The sequence below is a fragment of the Scyliorhinus torazame genome, chromosome 16, assembly GCF_047496885.1.
Source record: "Scyliorhinus torazame isolate Kashiwa2021f chromosome 16, sScyTor2.1, whole genome shotgun sequence".
Classification (NCBI taxonomy): Eukaryota; Metazoa; Chordata; class Chondrichthyes; order Carcharhiniformes; family Scyliorhinidae; genus Scyliorhinus; species Scyliorhinus torazame.
Genome location: NC_092722.1, coordinates 29914001 through 29924054, shown reverse-complemented (window position 1 = coordinate 29924054; position 10054 = coordinate 29914001).

The window sequence follows — 10054 nt, the reverse complement described above, 5'->3', positions numbered from 1 at the left end:
CCGGACGGCTACCCAGTGGAACTTTAGAAGAAGTTTTCTGGAATGCTGGGCCCGCTGCTGGTGAGGGCATTTAATGAGACAAGGGAGCGAGGTGTTCTTCCCCCAACAATGTCGCAGGCTTCGGTCTCATTGAGCCGGAAGCAGGAGAAGGACCCAGAGCAATGTGGGTCATACAGACCAATCTCTCTACTGAATGTCGATGCTGGCCAAAATTCTGGCCTCAAGGATAGAGGACTGTGTTCCGGGGGTGATAGAGGAAGACCAGACATGGTTTGTTGAAGGCAGGCAGCTAAAGGCCAATGTTAGAAGGCTCCTGAATGTAATCATGATGCCCTCCGAGGTGGGGGGTGGGGGGAAGGCGGATGCAGAGGTGTTGGTTGCTATGAACGCGGAGAAGGTGTTTGACCGGGTGGAATGGAATTATTTGTTGGAGGTCCTGGGACGGTTTGGGCAGGGCTTTATTGACTGAGTTTGGTTGCTGTACCAGGCGGCGGTGGCGAGTGTGCGGACCAACCGGGTGAGTTCGGGCTACTTTAGACTGCACCGGGGGACAGGGCAGGGGTGTCTCCTCTCCCCACTGCTTTTTGCCTTGGCTGTAGAGCCATTGACGATGGCTCTGAGAGCATCAAAGGACTGGAAGGGGCTAGTCTGGGGGTGGGGGTGGAGGGGGCACAGAGTCTCGTTGTATGCGGACGACCTACTGCTATATTTTTCTGACTCGCTAAGGGGGATGGGGGAGATTATGCGGATCTTAGGGGAATTTGGCCGGTTCTCGGGGTACAAATTGAATATGGGTAAAAGGGAGGTTTTTGTGATCCAGGAGAGGGGGCATGAGAGGAGACTGAGGGAGTTGCCGTTTAAAGTGGTGGGAGGGAGTTTTCGATACTTGGATATTCAGGTGGCACGGAGATGGGAGCAGCTACATAAATTAAATCTGGCCCGGTTAGTTGAACAAATGAAGGAGGACTTTCGGAGGTGGGACATGCTCCCGTTGTCACTGGCGGGGAGGTGGGACATGCTCCCGTTGTCACTGGCAGGGAGGTGGGACATGCTCCCGTTGTCACTGGCGGGGAGGTGGGACATGCTCCCGTTGTCACTGGCGGGGAGGTGGGACATGCTCCCGTTGTCACTGGCGGGGAGGTGGGACATGCTCCCGTTGTCACTGGCGGGGAGGTGGGACATGCTCCCGTTGTCACTGGCGGGGAGGTGGGACATGCTCCCGTTGTCACTGGCGGGGAGGTGGGACATGCTCCCGTTGTCACTGGCGGGGAGGTGGGACATGCTCCCGTTGTCACTGGCGGGGAGGTGGGACATGCTCCCGTTGTCACTGGCGGGGAGGTGGGACATGCTCCCGTTGTCACTGGCGGGGAGGTGGGACATGCTCCCGTTGTCACTGGCGGGGAGGTGGAACATGCTCCCGTTGTCACTGGCGGGGAGGTGGGACATGCTCCCGTTGTCACTGGCGGGGAGGTGGGACATGCTCCCGTTGTCACTGGCGGGGAGGTGGGACATGCTCCCGTTGTCACTGGTGGGGAGGGTGGGACATGCTCCCGTTGTCACTGGCGGGGAGGGTACAGACCGTAAAAATGACGGTCTCCCGAGATTTCTGTTTGTTTTCCAATGCCTCCCTATTTTTATGCCAAAGGCCTTTTTTAAGCAGGTGAATAGGGTGATATCAGGGTTTGTGTGGGTGGGTAAAACCCCGCGAGTAAAGAAAGTATAGTTGGAGCTGAGCTGAGTGGGGGAGGGCTGGCACTGCCGAACTTTAGGAACTACTACTGGACGGCAAATATAGCCATGATTAGAAAGTGGGTAGTGGGGGAGGGGTCGGTGTGGGAGCAGGTGGAGGCGGCGTCATGTAAGGTTACAAGGTTGGGGTCATTATTAACGGCTCCTCTGCCGTTCTCGCCGGCCCGGTACTCCACAAGCCCGGTGATAGTGGCGGCCCTGAGAGCTTGGGGGCAGTGGCGGAAGCATATGGGAGTGGAGGGAGCGTTGATATGGGCTTCAATATGTGGTAATCACCGGTTTGTCCCGGAGAGGATGGATGGGGGGGGTTCCGAAGATGGCAGAGAGCAGGGATCGAGAGGCTGGGGGATCTATTTATTGATGGGAGCTGTCCCTGCTTGGAGGATTTGGAGGAGGGGTTTGAATTGCCGGGAGGGAATGGGTTTTGGTATCTACAGGTGAGGGATTTTGTGCGAAGGTAGGTTTTGACCTTTCCGCTTCTACCGCCACAGGCGACTCAGGACAAGGTAGTTTCTAGAACGGGGGTGGGGGAAGGGAAGGTATCGGAAACCTATAAAGAACTTATAGAGTGGGGGGAAACCCAGATAGGTGAGATAAAACGTAAATGGGAAGATGAGCTGGGAGGGGAGGAAGAGGCGGGCCTATGGGAGGATGCTCTGAGCAGAGTCAACATGTCCTCATCATGTGCCAGGCTCAGATTGATACAATTCAAGGTGGTTCACCGGGCACACTTGACGGTGGCCTGGACGAGCAGGTAATTGGACAGGTGTGTGAGGTGTGCAGGAAGGCCCGCAAACCATGTCCACATGTTTTGGGCCTGCCTGAAGCTTAGGGGATTCTGTCAGGGATTTGCGGATGACTTGTCCAAGGTACTAAAATCGAGGGTGGCGCCGTGTGGAGGGACTCAAAGTCCCCAAAATCAGGAGAATGGGTTAGTGACATGGCTGGACTTCTCAGACTTGAGAAAATTAAGCTCGCCCTGAGAAGATCAACATTAGGGTTCATTTGGAGGTGGCAGCCGTTTATCGACTACTTCGGAGAAAACTAAAATGTCAGCAGACTCAATAAGGGGGGTGGGAGAGTTAGGGGGTAAGGGGGAATTAGGGGGTAAGGGGGAGTTAGGTTTAGATTTGGCGGGAATAGTGGGAGATGGAGGGATGTGTTATGCATTGAACTCTGCTTACGTTTGTATTTGTATCTTTTCCTGTTATAAAACCAGAAATGCCTTAATAAAATGTTTGTAAAAATAAAATGATATGTTTACCCTGCAGCAGTCTGCATCATTGCACAAGGGGAAAACAGAATGAGGAACTGTCTGCTGGCTCAGCCAAGAAGGTGAGTGACTTAACCTGAATACATAGCCAGAATAACTTTCAGTTCCATATATTAAAGATGTCAATCCCCGTCACTCCTCCCACCTCCATATCTCTTGCAGGGCTGCTTTCAGCCCCGGATTTCCCTCCAATGACCCTCAAGCTTTCCCTCCCTCAATACCATCAGAGTAAGACTGAATTCAGCCAAGTCTTGGGCTCTGAATGGCTGTTCATGGGAATGTAATAATTGAACTGTGCAGGTTTTTTCTCACATTCCCAGGAGCCTAGTTCTCCATTAGGAGTGGCCTTTGTGACTAATAATAATATAGCTCCATGATTGGAACCATGATTCTTGCATTCATTTATGTTGGATTCCATCACTTTCCTTGTTCCAGATCCAGGGTCAGACCCCATAACCTAGAGAAATAGGGCCAGTCATTGTGAGTGTTGGTTTATGTCTAAGGATGGGGCGAGGTTTGAATCTATAGTCGACATCGGTGACTATTGCACACTACAGATGGAGGATGGCTCCGCTGGTAGATTGAAATTAAATAGATTGCTAACTGGGATCAAGCGGTGTCTCAATAAGTATATCAACTATGAGTTGAATTGCATTTATACAGCACCTTTCATGACCTCAGAACATCCCACAGCACTTCACAAAAAATGAAGTGCTTTTGAAGTGTTGTCACTGTTGTGACGTAGAAAATGTGTCAGCTAATTTATGCACAGCAAGTTCTGCTACAATTCCAGTTGATGGTATAACTGGATGGGAAGATTCCAGGATGGAATCCTGGCTCAAAAGGCATTGGGCTGCATTCTCCATCAGCGGGATCCTCAGCTTCGCAGGCAGCTCACTCTTGCCCGCGGATTTCCCGACGGCGTGGGGGTGCCCACAGTGGGAAACCCCATTGACCGGCTGCCGGGATGGAGGATCCCGCTGCCGGCAAGAGCACGTCACACCAGAAAATGGGTGCGGCGGGACAGAAACGCCTCCCCCATATTTTTAACTTTTAAAAATAAAACGTGAAGGAAGAGATTGACAGGACTGCTAATCAACAACAAGGAAAAAAACATTTATTAAATATGAATAGATTGGATTATGATAAAATATTCCTTACTCCCGCCATATCTTGAAAAATATACACAGATTTTAAGATTAACTTGGATTACAAAGTATATCTTAAGGTACAACGGTCTCAGAACAAAACGTTCCTTTAAACACACAAGATGGCTGTGATCAAATACACTGTCCATTCTGAACCCTAACTGAATGTCTGTGAATTTCTCTTCAGAATTACCTCCAGATGATTGTCACATGAGAGTCTCCAAATGACTTTCACAATAATGATTTGATTAGTGGTTTGCATTCTGAAATCCAGTCCAAGTTTTCCAAATGACTCTTTTAATCAAAGCTTCCACTCCACTTTCAACAACAAATCCAGTATCCATGTTTTACCACTTCCCTTTAAGGGTTTCTTTGTCTTGACTGTTGTACAAACTGTTTACAATTGCTTTAACTATCGATTTCCGGACTCTATTCTAATGGCATCAAACTTTTGATTTACCTTTGAAGTCTGCTTTCCCACTTTAAATCTAGTTACTACAACTGACCCAATTCTCTGGTTATCTGGACTGTATCTAGTTCTTTGGGGAGCCTGTCTCTTTGCAGCTCCCTTGTCCTGTCCAGTCTTTCTTCTGGCAGAGTTCAGAGATGTTCACTCCCCAGTGTCCTGTCTCTAGCTACAAACAAGTTCAGCTAAAATCTAAAATTTTAAAGCCTTCCTTCAAAGGCCCCAGTTGCTAAGCAACCACTGTTATTTTTATTTACTTTTCACTCTGTAACCCTCTTTAAGCACAATAGAAACAGTTGGAATTGAAACTCTGCACCACATCAACAATGCTAAGTGCTTTCTGCAGTTACAAAAGAGGAAGTGATATCACTTTACTGCTTTGATGTGGTGAAGAGTTGTCAATAATAACAAGAATGTTTATAAACTTTGAGGTTTGAATCAATGAGGGGGTACTTCTGACGCATTCAAGCCTGAAGGGAAAGATAAATAAACAAACCTTCTGGCACCTGTGTTGAAGCCATAAAGCTGTCAATCAAAGGCTAGTTAAAGGTACTGACTGAAATTGAATGAATGCTTACCATCTGAAAGTATCCCAGAGGATTGTAGGCTTTTAAAGTGCTGTACGCTTTCTAGGAAGGCTCCGACACTTCAAAAAGCAGCTGTTTTACAATCATTGGGCTGAGGGAGTAGGTGTGAGGAAAAGGAAAGTCCTTTTGACAGGATTCTTCAATGGACTGTCTGATCTGCTCTGCACCTGTCAGGCAGCAGAGTTCAGAGTGAGAAGGCCACTTCAGTGTTTAAACAGATCAGGCCAAGGTGAAGAATTTGAACAAAGGGTTGCCCGAGATATGGTCATTTGTGTATTGAAGCTTAAAGTCCTCGTAATCTATGCCTTGTGAATCAGGAACAATAAGGTGTCCATCCTATTTTAAAATAACCCATTTGACATTGTTGCCATCGTCCCAGACAAGATTATAGCACTCTCTTGCAGGTTTCCCAGGGTTAGAAGGGGAAGGCTAGACATTGGACCCCCATCCAGGGGGTTGGTCCACAGGTTCAACCCTTACCAACAGCCCAAGCCTACCCAAACCCCAGAACACTTCAGGGATCTTCCCTCTACAGCCTGACAGTGACAGGGAGGCATGGGAGCAATGGGCTTACCTCCTTGACCCCCCTCGGGTCCATCGCGCCAGGACAGCGTTTGTAAATACTTACACCAAAGCCCGCCCAGTGGAGTTCCTGCTGTGAGGGTTGGAGCATAAAAGGGATTCAGGCTTCCAGCCATTAATGATATTGAAATTCATGCAAGGCAGCTATTTGCATGTTCGCTCCTGGCTGGGCTGCAAGCCCGCTGTAGCTGGCAGGGAAGCTGTGGTGCCTCGGGATGGGTCGTCATCCGCACTAATCCCATTTCTTGACCAAAGCAGGATTCTCCGTCCAATCATGATTCCCAATGTTAGCTGTGGGGAGCAGAGAATCCCGGCCACTGTCGCCAAGCACCAACCCCTCAATAAAACAACCCAAGTCCCTTTGATCTCTAACAATTAAACCACCCAGGCTTGAAGTCAGGCAGACTCCAGCACAGGTCACAAGAGCCCTTTCATCTGCCCTACCTTTAAAACCATAGTCCCAAACTATAATAATCTTATAAATCAATAATCCTAAAATATCATCTGACCAACTTCACAACTGTAACACTTGGCAATAAGCCCGCATGCTGACCTGCAATAAATATCCCAAGTACCTTCTCCAAAAGCAGCTATTTCCATTTGGCAAGTCAAGTGGCCTCAGCTGAAGTGTTTATCTTTTACTGTAATATTTTAAAGCTATAGTTTATTAAAGGGACAATGTATTTTCATCAAGGAGTTTTTAAGTGGGATAAAATCTGGGATCAGCGTGTTCACTAAACCTAGCAGGTTGTATTGTGAGGCCACTGTATTGTGAGGCATCCCTGATCTGATTATTAACTTACCTTCTGTACGAATCTGGCATCAAATGCTGGAGCTGGACATTACGAATGTTCCCAACCCCTCAGAGTGAGCCACCTGAGAAGGTTATGGTATTCAATTAGATGATGGCTGATCTGTATCTTAACCCCATTTACCTACCTGTAATAAATGTCTCTCGATACCCTCAACAAACAAAAATCTATTGATCTCAAAGTTGGAAGCTCCACTTGACCGAACAACCAGTCTTTGTGACGTGGGGTGGCCGATAGCAGGGAGAGACCTCCATACCCATCACCTGAAAAAGTACTTCCTGATTTTGACGCTAAATGGTCTAGTTCAAATTGTAAGACTATGTTTCTTGTCATGGGTCTTTCTTCCCATTTGTTAAATAAGCTCAAAAGAAACATTTTGAATATATTTTATTCCAAACAAATATAAAAGGTATAAAACATAAACAATTTGGGGAATAAACTCCCCAACACACAACTGTACAGTTTGTATGAATTTCCCCCTTTTTCACCCCCTCCTCCCTTTCCCCCAACCCCCACAACGAACAGCTCCTCAAACACAGCCACGAACATCCCCCACCTTGCCTCAAAGCTCTCCGCTGAACTCCTTAATTCGTACTTAATCTTTTCCAGCCGAAGAAAGTCATACAAGTCCCCCAGCCAGGCCGCCATCCCTGGCGGCGTTGCCGACATCCACTCCAACAGGATTCTTCACCGGGCAGTCAGAGAGGCGAAGGCCACAATGTCAGCCTTCCTCCCCTCCATCAGCTCCGGCTTCTCCAATACCCTGAATATCGCCACCTAACGGTCTGGCTCAAACTCCACCCCTACTATCCTTATTTGCATCGCGAACACTCCCGCCTAAAATTTCCCCAACTTTTCACAGCCCCAGAACATATGAACATGATTCGCTGGTCCCCGCCCACACTTCTCACACTTGTTTGCCATTCCCTGGAAGAACTCCCTCATTCTTGCCCAAGTCATCTGTACCCTGTGTACCACCTTAACCTGTATCAGATTCATCCTTGCGCACGAGGAGGTTACATTTACGCTTCATAGCACCTCATTCCATACTCCCCAGTTTATCTCCCCTCCCAGCTCCCCCTCCCACTTCTCCTTGATTGTCACCACCTGCTCACCTTCCTGCTCTCCCAGCCACCAATATATGTCTTCGATTCTGCCTTCCCCTTCCACATCTGGAAGCAGCAGTCGCTCCAACAGGGTGTACCTCGGCAACCTGGGGAACTCTTTCCAAACCTTCCGCGCGAAGTCCCTTACCTGCAGGTACCTAAACTCAGTTCCTCTCGGGGGCTCTACCCTCTCCTTCAGCTCCTCTATACTGGCAAACCCTTCTTCCAGCTACAGATCCCTCACTTTAACCAGGCCTACTTCTCTCCATTTCCTATACATGTCATCTAACCCCCCGGCTCAAAACCGTGGCTTTCACACAACGGCGTTAACACCGACATCCCCTCTGTCCTAAAGTGCCTCCTGAGCTGGTTCCAGACTGTCATGGTGGACTACACTACAGGGCTCTCTGAGTATTTCCTTGGTGCCATTGGCAATGCCGCAGTCACCATAGCCCTCAAGCTTTTCTCCTGAGAACGCCCCAAACTTCCCCAACAGGCCCATGATCCTCTCTATGTTCTCCAGCGGGTCCAAAGCATACAATAGTAGGTCATCAGCATATAGTGACACCCGATGTTCCCTTCGTCCCCTCGTAATCCCTTGCCACTCTGCCGACCGCCAGGAGCCATTGCCAGAGCCTCTGTAGCTAGCGCAAACAGCAGCGGTGACACACCTGCCTAGTTCCCCTGTGCAGTTCAAAGTTCTGTGAGCCCATGTCATTGGTCTGCACACTCGCCATCGGTGCCACATATAACAGGTGCACCCATGCCACAAACCTTGGCCCAAACCCGAACTTTCCCAGGACCTCAGACACTCCACATGGTTGAATGCCTTCTCCCCGTCCACGGACACCACTACCTCCGGCACCTGAACTCTCGACGGGGTCATGATCACGTTTAACAGCTGCCTTATATTACTAGAAAGCTGCCTGCCCATTACGAAGCCTGTTTGGTCCTCCGCAACCACCCCCAGGACACAACCTTCCATCCATCCCACCACCAGCTGAGCCAGCACTTTCACATCCGTATTGGGCCTTTACGACGCACATTCTAACGGATCCATGCCCTTTTTTGGTATAAATGTGATCGTTGCCTGCCTGTCATCGTCTCTGGCAGCTCCCCCTTCTCCAACGCCTCAGTAAACGCCCCAAGAGATGTGGTGCCAGGTCCGTCGCTAACTCCTTATAGAATTCCGCTGGATGACTTCTGGTGATGGTGATGTGCTGAGCAGATGCACATCAGGTGGCTCTCCTCCTAACATGAACCAAAAAAGACACTTTTAGACGACTTTGTGCCCGAAAGACCAATAACAAAACAACCCCAACGGAAGAAAAAGAACAACGGGGGAAAAAATGCCAGCGAATGGGAGCTCAAGAGGCCGAAGAGAGGGCAGAAGAGGCGGAAAGGGCCACGAACAATGAGCAGATGAACTGGCGGACCCACGAGGTGAGGAGGCTCCGAACGCCCAAGAGAGGGGAGACCTTCCTAAAGAAGGTCCTACAACGGACGATTGACAGACTGGGGAAGAAAGTGGAGGTGCAGGAGAGGACCATTCAAGAGCTCGAGAGAGAGCCTCAACAGACCAGAGTGACAGGATCATCACTCTGAAAGCACAGGTGAAAAGGTTGGTGGCGGCCCAGGGGAGCTGAAAGGGGAAGGTCAAGGACCAGGAAAATAGGTCCCATGGCAGAATGTCGGGTCGTGAGCCTGCTGGAAGGCATCAAGGGCGGGGACCGAACAGACGATACCGCCAAAATGCTGGGCAATCTAGTTTGGTGGGACAGCTTCCCCAACCCCCAGAACTCGACAGGGGGTCACAGGTCTCTCAGACCGAGGCCCAAGGCGGGGTAGCAACTGAGAACGATCAAAGGGAAGCTACACCGGCACCAGGACCGTGAGAGGATCCTGCGGTGGGCTAGACAGACGAAAGCGAGTACATGGGAAGGGCATGGAATTCGTATCTATCAGGACATTGGGGCAGACCTGGTGATAAATAGGGCCGAGTTTAAGCAGGCAAAATCGGCGCTTTAGAAAAGTGGGGTGTGATTTGGCATGTTATTCCCAGCCAGACTCTGGGTCACGTACCAGAGCAAGGAGTACTATTTCAACACTCTGGCAGAGGCAAACGACTTAGTACAGGCCAACAGCCTGGATAAAGAACAAGCGAGGCAGCGATTAAGGCGGTCGGAGGAAGATTGCTGAAAGAAACAGAACCAAAGACTCATAGATAATGTTATATGTTTGCGCGGGACTGTACTGCCTCGTTCTGATCAGAAAGGCCGGTCACAGGGTAGAACGAGGACAGGGAAACGCAGGTGAGAGGGCAGGCAGAAA